This window comes from Salminus brasiliensis, chromosome 11 (genome assembly GCF_030463535.1).
Source record: "Salminus brasiliensis chromosome 11, fSalBra1.hap2, whole genome shotgun sequence".
NCBI lineage: Eukaryota > Metazoa > Chordata > Actinopteri > Characiformes > Bryconidae > Salminus > Salminus brasiliensis.
In genome coordinates, this window is record NC_132888.1 from 7,216,081 (window position 1) to 7,239,034 (window position 22,954).

The 22,954-nt window shown below is 42.7% G+C and overlaps 1 protein-coding gene across 3 annotated transcripts in view; it reads right to left on the reverse strand.

The window, feature by feature from the left end:
- nbeab (neurobeachin b) overlaps nt 1–22,954 on the reverse strand; it is a 464,498-nt gene that overhangs the window by 431,644 nt on the left and 9,900 nt on the right. The window contains exon 1 of one of the 3 annotated variants that reach the window (XM_072691522.1): nt 1,329–1,395. The exons of the other annotated variants lie outside the window; for them this stretch is intronic. The gene's annotated coding sequence lies outside the window, so the exon portion shown is untranslated. Of the gene's footprint in view, nt 1–1,328; nt 1,396–22,954 lie in introns of those variants that run through there. 3 annotated transcript variants of the gene reach the window in all.

Below are 22,954 nucleotides of genomic sequence, written 5' to 3' on the forward strand. Positions count from 1 at the left end.
TAAAATAGTGTTTTGTTTTGTTTTTATGACAAATGATTTTATTTTATTTTATTTTATTAAATAATATTTTTTAAATTATTGTATTTTTATTTAAAAAATGTAAATATTATGTGTAAATATTATTATTTTATTTTATTGTATTTATGAATTTATTTATTTATTTATTAGTTAGTTAGTTATGCATTTTTATTGCCATGGAAATATTTTTGAAGTGGGTACAGTAAAACCTTTTATTATTTACTTAAATATATTTTATTTCATTATTATTATTATTTTATTATTATAATTTTTTCAATGAAAGATATAAGGACTATTTATTAGTTTTGGTAAATGAGTAAAGGTTTATGGATTAATGTTCTTTAGTTGCAGGGTTTATCTTAAGTGTTTATCTCCCACCCCCCCACACACACACACACACACACACACATTGCCATGGTCTTATAGGCTGGTTTCCTGTTTACAAACGTAGACTGTAGTGTTAGTCAGCTGCTGTGATCAGCGGAGCTTTTACACTGTTAGTAAATTATTTTTGACTCAGTAATAAAGTCCAGTGTCAGAGTCGGTCTGTTTGTTTGTCTGTTTGTTTGTTTGTTTGTTTGTTTCTGCTTGTTTTTTTAATGATTCTGGCTTAGAAATGTGACCCGCTCAGAATATTAAACATTTCCCATCCATCTTCTGTGCAGCTGGAGCGCTTCACTGCACAACAGCTCCTTGTTCATCAGCTCATTGTTTCCGTTTAGTGTGAAGGCTGCTGCTATCTGTTGCTTTCTGGTCACCATAATCTAAATGAACATTAACTTTTCATAAATTAATGCTTATTTGTTTCTTTAATGAGTAATTGGCTAATAAATAAAAATAAATAAAAATAATCATAAAAAATTCATTCAAAAATGACAATAAAAATGACAATAACATTTACAATAAAATTACTTGAATTTATTGAATTTGTGTTTAGTTTTTTGAGCTTGTTATGTTCAATAATTATATTAAAATAAATATAAATACATATAATATTATATATAGTATCTATAATAAATAAATATATATTTAAAAACGGCAGCAATATATATTAAAATAAATGAATAATTAATCATTGTGTTAAATAATAACACAAAATATGTTGTTCTCAACTATATTTGACTATATTTTGTTGTTATTGTGTTATTTATTTATTTATTTATTTATTTATTTATTTTAGCTCATCTGTTTTGAGAGTGTGGCCCTATGGTAGCTCTAATGTGCATAATAAAATATAAGAGAGTGAACTAGGTCATAGAGAGTGTGTGCTGCTCAGATAGGGAAAAGCACATTTCTCCACATTCACGTACCTCAGATGAAGCCCACGATGAAGATGACGTCGGCCACCAGAAGCAGCATGTGGGACAAGTAGGCCTATTTCTGAGGCATGAATGTGTGGGTCTCCATGGTAATGGCCATCTGCGCTCTATCCAGGGGTCTATTCTCGGGAGGCCGCGGGGTGGTGGATTAGCAACCAGCCCGGGAGTGGGTTCATTGCCTTCTCTAGCCAAGCGTGATGCCTAAACATTAGTGAAGTGTGGACTCACACTGACACCTGTCCTGAGCTGTAAATGAACACCAGCGTGTGTGAGCGGAACATGGCGGCGGGGGACGACGCTAAAGCTCGGGGGGCAGCTTCTTGATTAAGTCGAGAAGTTGACGTAAGGCGGCCGACTATGTGTTGAAACCACGACGCTCGCTACTTAGCACAAGATGATTACCCGATTACTCCGATTAGGCTGCTACTGACATTTCACTGTTGAAGGGACGGCGGCATCACTGTGTCTTCAGCTGAAAGACAATGGCTGTGTCCCAAATTGATCCCCTTATTTATGTTTTAGGGCACTACTTTTACTTTTGAGGCATTTAGCAGAAGTCCCATGCTTCACTGTTTACTCAGAAAATACCCTTAGCTAGTTTCAGATAGGATCTAAAAGATCCCTCTAAGCTTAGAGTCAATATGGAGACCACAATACTCAGCACTACACTTCGCCCAACCCAGTCTGCGTTTTAAAGACAGCGACACCCAAAGGAAGTTTGTTCGTTTCTTTGAGTGTCCAAATACTTTTGGACCGAATTTGAATCGATTTACAATGCACTGGTAATGTCTAGTAAACAGTGTAGCTCACTACATGAGCTGAATGTCGACCACAATGCGTTGTGAGTCTTTTTGTTACTAAGCAACATACAGTAAAATGAATGGAGCCAATGGCGTTTGCGATTGTTTTGAGCCACTGGATGCTGTACACTTCAGATATTATGCCATGTAGTTCATTAACAGTAGGCGTAGGTTGCTGATCAACACCACGGTCAGTGATTATTCCATGCACAGTACAAAGCTTTTACTAACTTTCATTCAGAATTCAGAGTTTATGGGACTGGTGCTGATAAATGATGATGATGATGATGATGATGACGACGATGAGGAAGTAGCCGAAATTTGTTTGTGTTTCTGTGTCGCTAATCAGTAAGCAAATTAGTCCCTCCCTAAATTGCGCAGAACTACAGAACCATTTACATGCACTATATGTCCAAATGTTTGTGGACACCCCTTCTAATGAATGCATTCAGCTACTTTCGGTTGCACCCATTGCTGACAAAGATATGCAAATGCACACACACAGCTTGTCTAATCACTGTCGAGAAGGACTGCCAATAGATTAGGACTCTCTGGAGCAGATAAACAAACATCAACTCATTGGCACCATGCTGCCTAATGTGGTCTCTGAGTGATGGATGGTGTTGGGAAGTCGGGGATGAGGTGGGGTGGTGACCATCCAACATTCTGACCTCCAACATCTAGTAGAAAGCCTTCTACTCTGGACAGTAGAGACAGTTGCTCCAACGAGGGCAGGATTAATCCTTTTTAATACCCTTAATTTAAGAAGAAACAATGATTGAGCAAGTCCCAATACTTTTGTCCAAATAGTGCATTTTCACCAATTCGGCCTAAAGCAGTTCAGCTCTACCCGTACACGTCAAAATTATAAAGCGAGTTCAGAGAGGACTGCTTTTTTGAGGCCCATTACAGGACTGCCAATGAAATGGGGGTGTGGGAGGGGTCATTTACATAAAAGTCTTAAAGGCACAGTAGCATAAAAAAGCTTACGAGAGGTTACAAATGCTTATGTAAAAACGAGACTTGGCTCTTTTTGGGATATAAAACCATGCAAATGTTATAATTAGACCTGAGGTAAAGAAATAAAATCCTTATAAAAAAGAAATCCTAATAAAAAGAAAAAGGAAAGCTCTGGGCCCTTTAATTCAACATGCATTCGCTCACACTAAGTCAAACTGCCAGTTTTGAGGCTTTCTCACTTTCCTTTTCTGCCTGAACCTTAACGTAAAACAACAAACACACACACACACACACACACACACACACACGCGCAATATCACCACCGAGCCTGAGAAAATGTCTAAAGGGAACACTGAACACCCAAGCAAATTAAAGCTGTTTCCTACTTACTCACAGCCTGATGAATTCATCATTACAATTTCCTTTCTCCACATGCAGGTTTAAGATGCTGGGGTCAAGAGCGCTTAGCTTAGCATAATGAATGAAGCGTGTTGGAAGCTCGATCCGTGCGTTGTGGGGGCTGGACGAGAGGCCCAAGAAGACGTTAGATGTGCAATTACACACGGGAAGAAGGAAAGCAAAGGTTCTTTCTCACAGTATTTTTTCACACGCTGCCAAGAACACCACCATCATCATCATCATCATCATCATCATGTAGGGGAGCTCTGGACCTGTAGGAGCCCCTACACCTGCTGCTGGAAAGTGTACAAAGGCCTGATGACTCACCAGCATTTACAGAGACTGCACAGATACAGACGCTGTCTGAAAGCACACTCATAAAGATCCTGTCTGCTGGCTGTGTGTAATGTGTGTTTGTTTTTCTATACTGTCAAGACAAAAATGACCCAGCTGTGCAGAAAGTCCAGAGGAAAAGGGGCTAACTTAGGGCTTAACTTTTCCACTGCAGGGCCAAATTGTTACCAAGGCAGCAGCATGCCGTTCTGCACCGGTGCAGACCCGGTTGATTGGTCCAGTTTCTTTCCATTTGCTGTGCTGTTGCTAATCAGGACAGTGGGTGCAACTTAATGCTTAGCTGAATGCATTCATTAGAAAGGGCATCCACAAACATTTGGACACAGACATAGTGTATGTATATTCCTGCTTTGGAACCCATCGTGTTAGAACCCACACGCTTGCACGCATGTGTGTGTCAGAGAGAGAGAGAGAGAGAGAGAGAGAGAGAGAGAGAGATGGTAGAGCTGTACAGATGTAGGCCCTGCACTCCTCCTCTCCTCCACAGAGTGCTGAAACCCTGCCTGAGGATCAGAGCTGCTCTAATGCCAATGCAGCATCCTGCCAGATAATAATGCAGCAGCACCATACAAGCCTCAGGCTTACAGAGCAGGAGAGAGAGGGCGAGAGAGAGCGAGAGAGAGAGAGAGAGAGGGAGAGCACGAAGGAAAGCAATACAGAAGGGAAAGTAAGAGACTGAAAGAGAGAGAGACAGAGAGAGAGAGAGAGACTGAGAAAGAGAGGCTGACAAAGAAAGAGCAGCAGACAGAAACAGAGAGAGAGAATGAGAAAAAAAGAGAGAGAGACACTGACAGAGAAAGCAGCAGAGAAAGAGAGAGCGTGAGCAAGAGAGAGAGAGGGGGGATTATGAGAAATAACACATAAAAGATAAGAGAGAAAGAGCAGCAGAGACGTAGACACAGAGAGAGAGAGAGAGAGAGAGAGAGAGAGAGAGAGAGAGAGAGAGAGAGAGAGAGAGGGCACAAGAGAGAAAGCAATACAGAAGCTAAAGTAAGAGTGTGTGTGTTAGAGAGAGAACATGAGAGAGACAAAGAAAGAGAGACTGACAAAGAAAGAGCAGCAGAGTGAGAAAGAGAGAGAGAGAGAAAGAGAGAGAGAGGGAGGGAGAGAGAGACTGAGAAAGAGAGGCGGACAAAGAAAGATCAGCAGACAGAAACAGAGAGAGAGAATGAGAAAAAAAGAGAGAGAGACACTGACAGAGAAAGCAGCAGAGAAAGAGAGAGTGAAAGAGAGCGAGCAAGAGAGAGAGAGAGTACAAATGCAAGAGAGCAAGAGAGAGACAGAGAAAGAGAGACTGACAAAGAAAGAACAACAGAGAGAGAGAAAAAGAGAGAGAGAGAGAGAGAGAGAGAGAGATAAAGAGACAGAGAGAGAGAGACAGAGAGAGAAAGTGAAAGAGACAGAGAGAGAGAGAGCACATTGTGGATCAATGCTCCCATCTGATTAAAGATTCGCCAGTCCCGGCAGATTTTCACATCTAACAGCTCATTTATCACTGAAATATTCAATCCATAAATACATAAGCTGCTCATAATCACTAATAATGGGCATGATTGAACCCGGGTATGTCTGCACAGTGCCTGCATATCTGCCCAACACCAAAACTCCGCTCTCCATAATGAGAAAATGCACCGACTCTCTGACTGTAAAACCAGAGAGGAGCTGAAGCCTTCACTGAAAACACCAAACACCAAGTGCTGTCCAATGCAGTGCTGTCCAGTGCTGTCCAAAAACAATGCACTGTAGTATACAGTGCACAAGCAATGTATATAATACCCATAATCCATTGCATTGTTCGGTTTGAAAGTTTGTGTGCAGATCACTGTCCAACACGCAAACACAGTTCTGCCATGTACCTGTACACAGTTCTGCAGTACACCTGTACACAGTTCTGCAGTACACCTGTACACAGTTCTGCAGTGTACCTGTACACAGTTCTGCAGTGTACCTGTACACAGTTCTGCAGTGCACCTGTACACAGTTCTGCAGTACACCTGTACACAGTTCTGCAGTACACCTGTACACAGTTCTGCAGTGTATCTGTACACAGTTCTGCAGTGTATCTGTACACAGTTCTGCAGTGTACCTGTACACAGTTCTGCAGTGCAACTGTACACAGTTCTGCAGTGTATCTGTACACAGTTCTGCAGTACACCTGTACACAGTTCTGCAGTGTATCTGTACACAGTTCTGCAGTACACCTGTACACAGTTCTGCAGTACACCTGTACACAGTTCTGCAGTGTATCTGTACACAGTTCTGCAGTGTACCTGTACACAGTTCTGCAGTACACCTGTACACAGTTCTGCAGTACACCTGTACACAGTTCTGCAGTGTACCTGTACACAGTTCTGCAGTACACCTGTACACAGTTCTGTAGTGTATCTGTACACAGTTCTGCAGTACACCTGTACACAGTTCTGCAGTACACCTGTACACAGTTCTGCAGTGCACCTGTACACAGTTCTGCAGTGTATCTGTACACAGTTCTGCAGTGTACCTGTACACAGTTCTGCAGTACACCTGTACACAGTTCTGCAGTGTACCTGTACACAGTTCTGCAGTACACCTGTACACAGTTCTGTAGTGTATCTGTACACAGTTCTGCAGTACACCTGTACACAGTTCTGCAGTGTACCTGTACACAGTTCTGCAGTGTATCTGTACACAGTTCTGCAGTACACCTGTACACAGTTCTGCAGTACACCTGTACACAGTTCTGTAGTGTATCTGTACACAGTTCTGCAGTACACCTGTACACAGTTCTGCAGTGTATCTGTACACAGTTCTGCAGTACACCTGTACACAGTTCTGCAGTGTACCTGTACACAGTTCTGCAGTGTATCTGTACACAGTTCTGCAGTGCACCTGTACACAGTTCTGCAGTGCACCTGTACACAGTTCTGCAGTGTACCTGTACACAGTTCTGCAGTGTACCTGTACACAGTTCTGCAGTGTATCTGTACACAGTTCTGCAGTACACCTGTACACAGTTCTGCAGTACACCTGTACACAGTTCTGTAGTGTATCTGTACACAGTTCTGCAGTACACCTGTACACAGTTCTGCAGTGTATCTGTACACAGTTCTGCAGTGTATCTGTACACAGTTCTGCAGTACACCTGTACACAGTTCTGCAGTGTATCTGTACACAGTTCTGCAGTACACCTGTACACAGTTCTGCAGTACACCTGTACACAGTTCTGCAGTGTACCTGTACACAGTTCTGCAGTGTACCTGTACACAGTTCTGCAGTGTATCTGTACACAGTTCTGCAGTGTACCTGTACACAGTTCTGCAGTACACCTGTACACAGTTCTGCAGTGTACCTGTACACAGTTCTGCAGTGTATCTGTACACAGTTCTGCAGTGCACCTGTACACAGTTCTGCAGTGTACCTGTACACAGTTCTGCAGTGTACCTGTACACAGTTCTGCAGTACACCTGTACACAGTTCTGCAGTGTATCTGTACACAGTTCTGCAGTGTACCTGTACACAGTTCTGCAGTACACCTGTACACAGTTCTGCAGTGTACCTGTACACAGTTCTGCAGTACACCTGTACACAGTTCTGTAGTGTATCTGTACACAGTTCTGCAGTACACCTGTACACAGTTCTGCAGTACACCTGTACACAGTTCTGCAGTGCACCTGTACACAGTTCTGCAGTGTATCTGTACACAGTTCTGCAGTGTACCTGTACACAGTTCTGCAGTACACCTGTACACAGTTCTGCAGTGTACCTGTACACAGTTCTGCAGTACACCTGTACACAGTTCTGTAGTGTATCTGTACACAGTTCTGCAGTACACCTGTACACAGTTCTGCAGTGTACCTGTACACAGTTCTGCAGTGTACCTGTACACAGTTCTGCAGTACACCTGTACACAGTTCTGCAGTACACTTGTACACAGTTCTGTAGTGTATCTGTACACAGTTCTGCAGTACACCTGTACACAGTTCTGCAGTGTACCTGTACACAGTTCTGCGGTGCACCTGTACACAGTTCTGCAGTGTACCTGTACACAGTTCTGCAGTGTATCTGTACACAGTTCTGCAGTGTACCTGTACACAGTTCTGCAGTGTACCTGTACACAGTTCTGCAGTGCACCTGTACACAGTTCTGCAGTACACCTGTACACAGTTCTGCAGTGTACCTGTACACAGTTCTGCAGTACACCTGTACACAGTTCTGCAGTGTACCTGTACACAGTTCTGCAGTACACCTGTACACAGTTCTGCAGTGCACCTGTACACAGTTCTGCAGTGTATCTGTACACAGTTCTGCAGTACACCTGTACACAGTTCTGCAGTGCACCTGTACACAGTTCTGCAGTACACCTGTACACAGTTCTGCAGTACACCTGTACACAGTTCTGCAGTACACCTGTTGGTTTGGTTTGCTGTGATAGAAATGCTGAACATCAGCTGTTTTGGATGTTTACTTCTGGGAGGTTCTTCAGGCATTTTGGTGGATTTTGCAACATGTTTTGGCCGGAAACCAATGAAGCAATCTGGCAACAGTGCCCTATATAGTGATCTGGATTTTCACATGTAGAGGGACAGTGGATAGGGCACACTTTCAAACTCAGCTAGGTAAAAGAAGGGCTGTGTCCGAAACGGAAGGCAGCTGCATCGATGCCTTGCTGCCTATCTTGGAAGGCCGCATTGTGATGAAGGTGCCTACAACCGAATCGTGTTTGATACGTACTTGGAAGACAGCAATACGTCATGATGTCGCCAGGATCCACCGTCAGGAGGTGCTTACTATATTTTTAATGGGGTATAAAAAACTTAAAAACTTAGTGGTCTCGAAATGAGGGGTGTTCAGGTCAGTTTCTGGAGTATTGCTGTGTATCTTGGCAATGGAAAACAAAGGAACTCCACTGACTGAAAACAGTCTAGGCAGACGTTCGTTGCTATCTTGGCAGTGAATTGTCAACACAGGCGTGTGCAGCCCAACGCTCGTATACCCCCCCCATGCTTTACACCACTGAAATAGCAATCCGCCAAAATCAGACCACACCTGGCTCTTAAAGGAAACGGCAAGAGTCGCAATGATTGGTTTATTACTATACGTAACGCCCAAAAACACACCCCGATTAATTAAGAGACTTAGTACATGACTTTTGTGCATTTTAAGCCACGCAAGGTGTACCTTTCCTGTCATTACCATAACAAAGACACACCGACACGCCCTAAATCAAGCTGAATATGTGCGGTTGACAGTTTGCTTAAAGATCGCTAAAATAGGGCCCAGGGTGTACTATAGCTGGGATTGTGAAGGGTTAATAAAGGTTTGGAAGTATACAAATACTGTTAAAGTTTCAAATGATACCATTACTCCTCCTATCGTCCATACATGGAAACCAAGCTGTATTTGAAGTGATGAGTTACGTGAATTCATCAAAACCAACACATTTATGCATATCTGTTTAGCCCCGCCCATTCACACTGAAGTTATAGGGAGTGTTTTAGCCTGGGCTGCTTTTTTGAAAGTGGTGCAGTACAGGCAGCCAGTCAGAACAGAGCTTATTTCTGTGTCCTACAGTATGGTCAAGTTACAAACCTAGGAGACCCCTCGATGGCCTGTGTGTTTTTAACATCTGTAGACATTTGATCTCTTCAGTTGAACAGTACTGAAAGATGGAGGTAGTCTAACTAAACACATACAACTGAAGAAACGTCTTTAAACATCATTTATAAAATGAAATTAATAGAAATGTCATTTTTTGTAGTAATATATTACAACTTAAAATGCCTATAATCAGAATCAGGCGCAGAACATCAGCTGCAGATGATCAGAACATGGTTGGAGAGGATTATTCTGGAGGAGTCTGGAGTCTTATTTAAACCTCAGACGTTTAGTCTGGTCTGCTCTTGAATGAAGTTGAAGTGAGGGTGAAGAAGATTAGCATGGCCAGATCCAGAGAGCTCTCTGAGGCCTTCAGAAAGAAGGGTGGAGATGCAGAAGAGTCTGAGAAGAGGTTTAAAAAGATCTCAGGACAACCAGAAATCAGCCGCTCCACTGTCTGCTAAATTGTTAACCTTTTTCGAACAACTGCCAACATGCGCAGGTCAGGACGTCCTACCAAGTTCAGCCCAAAGGCAGAACGATATGTAAAGAAGTCTCCAACAATCCTAAAAATGTGGTCAGGGACCTACAGGTAGCTCTTGCCACAGCAGATTCTAAGGAATAAATAAAGGTTGTGCAGGTCTACCTTAGGTGTTCTCTTCACTGGCTTCCTGTAGCTGCTGCCCGCATCAGATTCAAAACCCTGACGCTGGTCTACAAAGCCAAGAACGGACCAGCCCCTCCATACTTGATGGCAATGGTCAAAAGCCGATCCGCACCAAGAGCCCTTCCGGCTTCAAGTACGGCTCGGCTCGACCCGCCATCCCTCAAAATCCACGGAAGACAAGCGTCCAGGCTTTTTTCTATCCTGGCACCAAAGTGGTGGAACGAACTTCCTCTGGGTGTCCGAACGGCAGAATCTTCAAAGAGTCTTCAAACACAGACTGAAGACCCTCCTCTTTAGAGAATACTTGGGCGAATAGCAGAGTGGTCACCTTACTGACTTGTGTTTAGTAGAGTCTAAAAGGAAAAGGGAAGTAAATAGCAAAGCACTTTTGTAAGTCGCTCTGGATAAGAGCATCTGCTAAATGCCTTAAATGTAAATATTAAATGTGTACTTCAGGAGGTATGGACCCTTCACATAATAAGACCTAATGAGACATTAATACACCACTTCTGAAAGTGACAAATTTTAGAGTGACTCAGTATGAGATTAGTCTTAGCAAATCAGCAAAAAAACATATTATACACTGTTCCTGATTGGTGTGATACAAGGATCTTGCTCACATCACATCCCTAATGTGTGTTTCAATGCTATCAACAGCAGCACGTCTGGATCCTGCTGTTGATATGTGTTTCTAGCACCTTACATTTGAAATTCCATCCAATTTCTTTCTTCCACATCCCGAGAAACGTTTACTACTCTACGATACCAGTCCTACGACAGTGTCTACAAGAAGACAAATGTGCCTTCTATACAATACATGGCTATCTCGCGTCTTTGGCGTCAGCTAAAAACAAGCGTTTGTTAGCGCTGTTTGGAGTGACGTTGAGTGCCCTTTCTCCGACGCTGCTGCACTGCCAGAAGGCACTGCAACTGGGGCAACATGAATTTTAAATGCCTCCTGTGAAGTACAAAAGCTCCTTCGTTCAACATAGAAGGAGCAAAATCGTTCCCTCAAGCCATCGTAGGCAGCGAGTGTGAAGCATCTGCGGGCAAAATACACGTCTTCTAATGTTCAGGCTCAAAATGAAGCAATCCCGCTCCGAGATCGGAACGTCTCTTTCTCTCCATCTAGCCGAGGCCAAACAAAGAGCTGATGTAAGAGATGATTCCTGCTCGTTCCAGATATGTCAGCTTTTCGTCATGCCTCAATCCTGCTTCCTGAGGAAGGTCTAAGTGAAGAGCAGAGGAGAATCAAGTACACATCCACACAAAACCACACAATCCCAGTTCTCCCACAGCTCTGCTGCTGCTGCCAGATCTGGTCTCATCAGCTGGCGGAGCTCTAAACCGCTACTGTAGACTAGTAGGAGTATAACCAATGTCCATAAGTGATCTTAACAACTAACTAAATGCATTCAGATACTACTAGTGCATTCGGATTCCACCCATTGCTGACAAAGATGTGCAAATGCACAAACACACATTTAGCTTGCTAAGTCCCTGTATTGAAGTATTGCCAATAGAATATTACCTTCTAGAGCAGACAAACATGAACTCTCCCAACTCTCCAACTCAACACCAACCATCATTCCAGAGAGCACTGCTCTACAGCTCAATGCTATGGGGATTTATACCCCTCTGGCCCACACCTGGCATTAAGCATGGTGCCCAGAAAGGTATACAGCCCTGTAGCATTGAGCTGTGGAGCAGTGCTCTCTGGAATGATGGTTGGTGCTCCATCCAGTACTTTTCAGATGAGCTGGAGAGTTGGAAGAGTTGAGGATGAGGTGGGGTGGTGGCCATCCAAAATCTTGACCTTACTAACTAAGGTCTTGTCACTGTATGGAGTATATCAGATCCTCACAGCAATGCTCCAGAATCAATTAATAGCCTTAATTTAGGAAGAAACGAGCAGGTGTCCCAATACTTTGGTCCATATACAGTGTACATCTACACAACTCACTCTTTTCAATCATCAATGTCCCTGATGACTAATCAGCTTTGTTTGAAGAACCACTTCACTACTAGCATTCAAAGGAAGACCATTTTTTGCAGGGTACAGAACCTGCATATAAGGTTCAGTCCTTAGCTCTTGGAAAGATTCTCCTTGAAGCTTGTGGAGATTATTTAAACTTTAAGAAGTTCTCCACATATCTGATTTCCATTTTTCCTTTACAGAAGTGTCTATTGAAAGCAGAGCAGAGGCAGCTGCAGTGGCTGAACTCAGCCCTGCTAGTTTATACAGTAAGCAGCCACTCGAATCGCCCTGCGGATAAAACCATCTTTGGCCAAATCATAGTCTGACAGTACTGCGCTAACACACTTTCTGCGCTGCCTCAGCTGGGGCAGCCGGTTTGTTACTCGGCTGTGAACAGAAGTGTTAGTGTGCCTCTTGTCGCATATAATTGCCATTTCCCTTTTCCAGCTGTTCCTCATTCCACGTGTCCATCTCCATAAGAGACAGTACTGTCCCCTTGTGAGTTAAACGCTGAAAGCGAGAGGACCATGAGTAATCCTTTGGACACCGTTACAATCTGTTCTTAAGGCAAACGGGACAGAACACATCTGCAGGAAGCAAAAAATGGATAGCAGGTTCCATGAATCTGTGAAATCAGTGGATTCAGTACTCTTTAAGGGTGTTTTCACACCGGACCCTTGGTGTGACGCATTTGGGCAGGTGTGAATACAGGAATCTCGCTCGGATGCGGACCAAACAACCACAGCAAGACCCTGGAGAAGAGGCGGTCTCGGTCCGGTCCCAAACAAACTCTGGCACGGCTCGTTTCAGGTGAGAACTTGGTCCGACCTCGATTCGACCCAACTATCATGTGTACCCTCACATATTCCCCAGATACCACCCCTACTATGAACGAATGCCACCACTGCCGTTGCTCCATCTGCATTAGTCCAGAACACCAGACCATCTTCCTGTATTTACTTTCTTGTCCCACCCCCAACAGGCCTGATCTATAAGATTTCTCCCTTTGTGAAAACCAACCAAACCAAGGGGAAAAGACTCCAAGTGCCCTAAAAGCTCCTTTTCTCTCATTCCACATCCACTGCCTGGTCATTTTCTCCTTGGTCGGTTTTTCAGCTCGTGTTTTGACCCTACTTTAATTAAATCAAAAGGTCGGCCCTGCATGGTCCACTGCCTCGGCCACAGCATTAAACACCTGATCTGTTACCAACCAGAGGAGAAGGTAGGGAATTACAGATTAACCACAAATCCAACTGTGTGTGAAAGGGGAAAGTCCAGAAATGCCAGTACAAGCTAACTTCAGGGTGTAATTTCCAAGCTGCAAAGGAAAAATGCTGAAGTAGGTCAGTATGTCAAGACCCGGCGACCATCAGCCTACTGTGGTCATCAAAAAGTCTGGTTAGAAATTAGCAGATTAATCATCTGCTTCATTAATCATCTTCAGCTTTGTAGGAAACACATGAGGCTAATGTTAATCCTTTACTTCTTGGAATCGGATTCTCCGAGCTTAGGAGAAAGACGGCCTTTGGCAATATGGCACAGATATTTCAATGCAATACACAACAATACACAACAGTATTTCGTTTCTCTGATGTTTGCAAATACACCAATCAGCCAGTACATAAAAAACCACACTGATATGAAGAACATGGAGGTGAATAACATGGGTTATCTGCTTACACTGGCTTCTGTCAAAGGGTGGATATATTAGCCAGCAAGTGAACAAATGTCAGTTCTTAAAGGTGAAAACAAAAGAATCTGAGACATTTTGAAAAGGTCCAGATTATGTTATTATGTACAGATTATGCAAGACGACTCGGTCAGAATATCTTTATAGGGCACATGAAGCTCATTGGTGCAATCCATGGAGCCTCCACCTCATAACTTTCAGGACTTGAAGGATCTGCTGCTAACATCTTGGTGCCAGATACCACAGGACGCCTTCAGAGCTCTTGTGGAGTCCGTGCCTCAGTGGGTAGTCAGTGAGTTGTTTTGGTGGCAAGAGGCGAACCTACACAATGTTAGGAACTAACATCAAAGCTACAGTGCTCAATTCCCTCATTAATGGCCAATTTCGGACAATTTCTTTAGGCACAATCTAATAGGACTGTATACTGGACAGAACCTGGAGATACGATGTGCATCAGGATACAGGGGTTACCATTCGATATATCACCATACATTTCAGTACTGTAAGCAAGACAATACATTATTTTTAGATTTTTGATTTTTATAAAAGCTGAGTAAAGGAAAAGCTTACTTTTCATGCAATCAGAGCAGTGAGATCTGAAGACAGAGGAAAACACTGCCATCTAGTGGCCGGGGTTTAAATTCAACAAACTAAACCACTGTTTGACACCAATCTTTCCATGTAAACTAATAATTAAAAAGTATCAATGTTTTCTTCTATCTCTACTGTTTAAGTCAAAAGAATTTGTATGATTTGATTTTATGATCAGACATTTTATTTTATTATAATTTATTTTAACCACTACGGTCCGAGAGTTGAATCCTGAGTCATGCCGCTTTGTCGCTTTGCCATCAGAGGCCAGAGTCTGAAAGAGCACAATTGACCGGCCTCTCTCCGGTTGGATAGATGGCGCTCTCTCCCCTCATCACTCTTGATGCCAAGTAAGCCAGCACAGGCGTCTGTTAGCTGGTGTGGTAAAGCTGGGGGCCTGGCACATTCCCCAGAGTGTGTTGGCTGCCTGAAGACAGTTTGAAAAGAGGCGGTGTCTGGCTTTGCATGTATTGGAGGAGGCATGTCAGGACCATTGCTAGTGCTAGGGGGAGCTACGAATGGCTGGGTTAACTGACAGTACCATACTGGGAGAAAAAAGGGAAAAATCTGCCAAACAAATAAAAAACTATTTCAACGTATTCGCTGTATTTTATAAGATTTCTCCAATAAAGATCCACATTATTTTTCCTCTTCTGATGTTGGTTTTCATACTTAGCACAAAACAAATAATCCCACTGATTACCCAATAAAAATTCAGTTCTGAGTAAAGAAACAAATCAGCCTGCAGTTCATTTATATTCTATTTGTACAGTCGGACAAACAGTGTTTTCAAGCTTTAGAAACACAAGCAGTTATTATAGTGTTGTGCAGCAGGCTTTTTATGCCAACCCCAGGTTTTCACTCTTTATCAGGAACCAGGGGTGCTGCTAATCCACAAAAGCATGTGGCTCAACAGGAGAGCAGGACACAGCCACGACTCATTACCCAGCTTTCCCTCAACAAGCATGACTGACCTCTAAAAAGTTAGTGGCCCCTGCCAATCCATTTAACACCATAGGTCATTTACCCCATGTAGAGAGAAGAAAAAGGCTTTGGAGACAAACATGGATAAATGGAACAGGCGTCTGTCAGCAAGCATGATCATTTATCACATGCTAATGAAACTAGCCAGATCCTGAAGCTGGAGGTGCTTACAGTATTTTGGTCAGACATGTGCATGCATTCATCCTGGACATACATGTCATAGCAATAATGAGCTTTTAGGGATTGAAAGGTCCAGAATATTGTTTACCTTCCTAAGACCAGGGCCTCTTAACCTAACCTGTTGTGATCCTGATCCTGGCTACAGCGGGAAGCTTCGCTGTGCCCACATAAAAGACTTAACTAACAGCACCCGTTGGACTGACCAACACACAGTCCAAAGGCAAAGTCCAAGGAGCTCAGTGCAGATCTGAGAAGGATGATCCTGGATTTACACACGGAGACGCAAACCTAGTAGCACTATGCCTAATGCAAGGCGTGGGCTAGAGGGGTATAAAGCGCACCCAGCTTTGAGCTGTGGCTAATTGGAATTGGAGTGTTCTCTGGAATGATGGTGGCGCTCCATCCAATATTTTTGGGATGAGCTGAAGAGCTGGGGATGATGAGGTGGGGTGGCGATGACCCTTGATTTCAGAAGACACATATGAATGAGCAGGTGTCCCAATACTTTTGTCAAAATAGTGTGCGTGTGTGTGTGTGTGTAGTACTCTTTAGCAATGCATAGAACCATTTCAGCAATGACATGCTTCTATAGGAAGCCACAGTTGTATGTAAATAACCACTGGCTCTATGAAAGAGCCCAATGCATAGTACTGCACACTTCCACACTATAGGCTCCTATACGAGGAGAACTCTGGACAGCTCCCATTCATCAAATCTGCTGAAAAACATTCCGCAGAAAAATGACAAGCGTAAACAAAGTCAAAAGCCTGAAGAACATCCATGTGGCAGCAAATGTTTCAAAGTCATCCATCACTCTCAGTGCCCACCCATTTAATCTGTAGAAAATGCAGTGTTTACAGTGCATGAGAGCGGGATTCATTATTCCGTAATGCTCCGCCACAATCCTCCAACAAATTACACAGGCGGCAGAACCTAGAACTTCTAATGACTTCGGAATCTGCTGACAGGACGCCGCGGCCAGCCACACGGCTGAATACGGCCCAATAAAACAATAAGGCTTATATTCGCATTAACCTTATTGAACAATTGATTTTCAAATAAGCGGAATTCACCTGGAGGGGGAAGACGCCCCAGCTTCATTTCTGGGCCGCGTTTTTATTACAGCCTTCAATCCGGTCTTCCTGGCAGAGGGAGATTAACAGCAAGGCTGTTCTTAATTAGCTCTGAAAAGCCACAGTGGCGAGAATCTGCCGTGTAGCATCAGCTTGTGAACAAGAGCATTGTTGTCCGCAAAAGAGGGCCTGGGTTCATCAGCGTGTGTTGTGGTGGTGGTGGTGGTTTGAAGCTGGTGTCGTATAGTCGATTCTTAAGCCAGGAAGGAGTCGGGAGACTAGAGATGTAGGGAGAGGTTTATTCTGCGACTGTTCAGTCTCAGCGTCACATCTCAGACTAAGGACACCAGGTTGTACACAGATCTTTATAGGCAGTTTCCACTCCAAGGCAACTGCATGACCCCCATGACCTCCATACAGGCTCCTGTAGCCCTCTTTGTCCTGCAGGTCATGGTAACATCTTAACCTGGCACCAGAATATCTACACCAGAACATCAGACCAATACCGCACACAGTGAATGTTGAGCAGTCAATGCATACAATGCACCCAGATACCCTGTGTATATAAAAGAATATCCATCACTGGCTAAGCGTCTGAAAAGAGATACAGTGAAACTGTGGCAAAAATAACTGCAGCGTTAGTGGTATAGGGGTGGTCGCTATGGCAAAAAATATATCACAATATTTGAAAACACTATTATTTATATGTAACTGATGTATGATAAGTAGGGTAAGGTAGGGCCCAGCTATCAAAACCTGTAAACATGCTTTCTATTGAATGATTCTCGTATTGTATCACTTGCTACAATTCAACACTCTATCCTTTAATATTGAAAATTCTTTATTTTAATACGCTAGCACCATGTTCACACAGTATTTTGCCTGAACTCGATGATTTCTGTATTCATAAAAAAAATATGCATTGAAAAAGCAAATTTACAATTAAGCTGGAAATTTATTTGCCTTTAACACTGTGTTCACAAAATGGGAAGTAATTTTTTGGTACAATTGGTTGCTGAGATTGTGCATCTGTATCCAACAATTCTGGCTCTAGTTGTGTTCATAAAATATAATATCATAATATTATATTATATATTATATATTATTCATTTATTTTAGTTGCCAGGTCAATATTTAAATTGACATTAATAACACTAATTAAAGGCCCAAATCATGAAAAACTGAATTTATGCCACATTTTTTTAAAGCAACACTATGCGAGAAATGGCATTTCTTGCTCCTGAGCTCCCCCTACAGTCAGGAAGTACTTTAGCACTTTAGCCTCCTCTAAAGGACACACTTTCCACACGCATTTCTGGACAAGCTGAGAGATACGGAATAGTTGCTGAAGGTAAAGACGCATGTGGACTGAGGCAGTAGAGTAATATTATAAGATTTCACACTAATAGGACTCGGGTTACGCAGCGTTACCTTAGTTATCGGGAGTGTTTTCCTGCCAGTTTCACCAGGGGAAAGTTACACAGGGCAGTTTCCGGGGTGCTGAGCCCGGAGCTGCCACGTTAGCAGCGCTGCTTTCCCTATTACGGGTCAATGGAGCATCAGTATGAAGCTGCTATTTTTAAGGTAAAACTGTGACATAATGCTGCTTTAAAAGGGTAAATTCACAATTGTAGACTTATGTATATATATACATATAGTCTACAAATGTAGAAAATGGGCCTAGTAGCCTAGGCTAAATCATGGCTCAATTATGAAACGTAAATTGCCAAAATAAAGGAATTCCATCTCCAGAAGGCAGACTTAATCCCTATTCAGTATTGTACCTGCACATTTTGTCCAAAAGTATCCAGACGCTCTTTCCAATTATGAATTAACTCATGTAAAGTGCAGCCTGACACTGGCACTCCTGGCATTCTGGCTGCACACACCCACAGCTTGTATTACCTCCACAGAAAAGCACTGCTAATACAATGGGACGCTTTGGGACAGTTGTACACGAGCCTAACATCACCATCAACCATCAACTTCAACTTCTTCTTAAATCCCACTTGCTTAGGTTTCAAAATGAATGCAACAGGATTGAAATGTGGATATGAGCGTCAGCCGAGCGCCGTAACCATAACTGCTGAAAATGCTTTTCTTAAGTAAAGGAAGCGCTGTTGGTGGGGAGAGCTCGCTCTGTTCGGCAGCTAATGTTAATGTGCCAACTTCTTCTGTGCTTTTACCTGCAAGTGTTTCTGAGTGCATTCACCACTGTTCCCTTAAACAGCCTCGCCGTCTTTGGCACAAGCGGAAAGTGCTTCCTGTGGAATCGGAGAGCTTTTACCCAGCAGGCTTCAGTGGTCAGCGAGCAAAGTCCAATTGTGCAGCGACTCCAGGACACGATTGTCATTTTCCTCTGACAAAATCACAGCCTATAATACACGCTCTGTGTGCTTAGAGAAGAAAGGACGGCCCTGTTACAAGATGAATTAGATTTTTTCTTTCAAAGGAAGCTTCAAAGGAAAGTTAAAAAAACAAGTGGCACAAATGTTCTCTTCATGCTTCTCCTTAAGTAAAGGTTTATGAATGGACCAGGAAGGTTCTCATCTTTTGAGGTGGTCAGGCTGATTTAGTGAAATGGCTTCAGTGGAGCAGGAAGAAATCTTTCTGTAGACCTAACAGCTCCAAGTCAGGAAGGAATTAATTACTGAACCTGAATATATCAAACATTCCACATCTCGGTTTGATCAACAACACATTCTGGGCCTCTTTACACCTGGAATTAACATGTGCTTCCTATCCAGATCGTATCTGGATCTACTTTTTTTTTTTATTATGCATTAAAATGCGCCTCCAGTTTTTACACGCCCTCCCTTTCCCCGTAAAAACACACCAACACCTACATTATTTCCATTTTACTTCCTGTAAACAATGGTCTCTCATCAAAACGGGCTGTGAGAGACTGTGAACAGTTTAGAGAAACAGTGGGGGTTCTTCTGCAGCGCCGTGGAACTGTTGATGGTTCTCAAATTCCTGAAACCGTGAGGGAACAAACTCATGATGTAATACAGCGAGAGTGAAGCCATGATCCACAGTCATTTATTCCTCATATTAACGTACTTCCTCTTGCCTGGCGGAAACCGACCCCCTTCGACCATTAAGTCTTTGGCTCCGCCCCCTTAATCTGTTTACTGTTTATTCCCATCTGAGGATTGGAACCAGCTCCCTACTGCATCTGTGGAGGCCTTTCTCAGACATGGAGAGCTATGGTGTTGATGGGATTTAAAATTCTTGTCTTTTTGCAAGCATGCAGTTAGACAGTTGCTCCACTCTAGAGCTATGAAGCCAAGAACACCCTGTATCCTGTGTGTGTCCATGAAAGAAGGAAAAGATACATTTACTCAGAACTGTGTTTGAATGTAGTGTAATTTCACAGCTCTAGACCGGCCCTACGGTCTAACTGCGGCTCATTATCAAGTGTGAGGAACTCATAAGGTCAAATCCCAGCATCCCAACCTCAGAGCTCCATTGTCAAAAGCCTTGAATCCCAGTCTGGGGATGTCATGTGACGCAGGAGTTCTCATCTGCAGATCGGAATAAACAGTAAACAAATTGAGGGGGCGGAGCCACATACTAAACATCTTACACAGTATTCAATCAGTAATAATGATTTTGAGGCTCAACTTAATATGTATTGTTGTCCAAATTGAGATGCAGAAGGAAAAAAAGTGAGTTAGGAGAACTTTAGGCTAAACTAAGTTGAGTTAACTCGAGAAACACTCTCCACCGCTCAGCAAAAAACCCACTCCACCGCTCGGCTGGTGTCACGAACATGATGTAGCGTAAATGAAAGAATTGAGCTCTATGTAGATTGTGATCTCTGTTCAAGCACGTAGCATACACTGTGTCATAACAGCTTGTTGGAACACTTGTCACGTCCTATGGGGGTCCTGCATGGTTTTCCCCATTATTCCACCATCAGTCTGAACTTCTCAGAAACATCAATAGGCATAACACAATTAGAAATGCAAAAATGTTCTCAGCTTCATGGCGAGGCAACAGAGCCATGTACATCTAATTTGAAGAAACCTATTCAAGTCACAGACAGATCCTCAGGGGCAGCGCTGCATAAATCCATACACTCTTGTCGCCAGCGTCTTTTTTTTTCTTCTTTTTTTTTTTGAATCCACTTGGAAGAAACTTGAATGATGACTCCAGTTAAAAGAGAAAACTCCTCAGGGTGAGCTTTTATTGCTGAGATGTTGATCTTGGCTGGCTCTGGGGACTTGATGGTGATTCTTACTGTGGTTCAATTCATTTGAATCCCAAAAAATGTTATATACTGAGAGGGGGGGGGGGGGGGCTCTGAGTGGTACCACAGTTTAATGCGATCACCCAGCGATGCCACATCGCGGCAGTTTGAGCTCACATGTATCAGAGGAGACGTGTAAAGCCCTTACCCTCCTAGTGTCAGGAGCATTGCTAGTGCTAGAGGGATTTATTTAAATATATACATTAAAAAACAATGTATATATATATATATTATGTGCAGTAGGTGACAGAGAAACCACACAGATACTGCATTAAGGAGATCTCTTTTTTGATTGGTCTTTCTTTTGGGTCACGCCCAATTCGATCCATCATTTAATATGAGATTACTAAAAGTGACAAAAAAGGGATGTAGCCTTCAGATCTCATGAAGCTGGAGAAAATGAGACACTGAATAACTAAATAAGTAGTCAAGACAAATCTGGATTTAGCCTGGAATGTTCCTTTAAATCCGTCTGATACATTTAGGCACAATTTCCTCCCTAATAAAGGCGAAGATGATCGATGGTGTTCAATAAAGCCGGAGAAGGAGGCGTCTGCCTGCTAATGATCCGAATGATGAAACGTCTCTTGAGCGCTGAAACCCAAAATGTTTTGCGAGTCATCTTTTATCACCAGGTCATTTATCAAATCAAAACATTTTTACAAAACTGGAGATGTGCTCACAAATCCGATCCTGAGCCCCAGCTTCCAGCGCTCATTGCTCATGCCATTACTTCTGCTTAGTTAAAATCCATGAGTCGGTTAATCACTCACTGAGCTGCTATTATCACTTTTCTACCAGCTAATATATTTACCAAACAGCCAGTGTGATTTTTAACCAAAGCAGCTGGAGTGTAGCAGGAGAGCATTTTAGAGCTCAGTGTTTGGACTGACAGTACACACTGGGAAGTCTCCAATGCCCTCTTCCATTTGGTTAAGCTCTTTTGGCCTACCCAGTCTGGACTTCTCTCTGGCGTGTTGATGAAAAATAAGCATGTAAAAGGTGGTAAAAGTCAATCTTTGCTTTTTTTATCTTTCTTTGAAAAGGTTCATAGTGAGCTCATTTGGCCACTATTGGGGCTAAGACTATTGTTTAGTGGTTGGGGTAAATGAGTACATGTCCATTTGTTCATTAACAAGGCTGCATGGTTTTAGAGGCAATTAACCTCTTAAGACCGCCAGCAGGCCGGTGTGTTATTACAAGCTTCGATTACCAGAGAACAGCCCCACCAGCTTGTACAGAGGTCCCTGTAGTTACTGAGTAATGCGCCTTAGTGTGCAATAAGCCTTGGAGTGTTAAGGGGTTAACTCCTTTCCACCTTCACACACACATACACATTGCCACGGTCCTAAAACCTGTTACCCCCGGCCACAACATCCTAAACACAGCAGACAAAAATATGGTCACCCTAGTTTAACTGTAGACAACAGTACAGTGTACTATTTCATGCCAAGTATTAGCTACACTATAAAAATTGTATATCCAATTTCTATGAATATTGCATACAAAATCCTGTACATTTACAGACATTATCTGTTAATGAACAACCAATTATTTTAAATATGATGGCAATAATTACAAATTACATTTATTTCTTATTTTTTAATAAAGAAAAATATCGCAATTAAAACTGATAAAAACGAATTAACTAATTATTTCATTAAAGTTTCAACAAAGAAATCTTATTTTACAGATTGTTAGAGGTCAGGGTGTTGGATTGTCACCACACAAGCCCATCCCAAGTCATCCCAAAAGTACTGGATCAAGCACGATCCATCATTCCAGAGAACACACTTCCACTGCTCCACAGCCCAATACTGAGGGGCACACGCCTGGCATTTGGCAGCAAAGTGCCAATAGGTTTATGTTTATCTGCTCTAGAGAGTCCTATTCTATTGGCAGTATTGTCAGTACTTCTCTACAGGGACTAGACAAGCTGTGTTTGTGTGTGTGTGTGTGCATTTGCACATCTGTGTCAGCAACAACTGCAATTTAAAGTAGATAAAGGGGTGTCCACAAATATTCGGACATACAGTAAACTTTACCTCATTTGTTTTCAACAGTGAGAGTTCCGGCCTCCCCGAACGGCTTCTACAGGACACTGTACTGTAT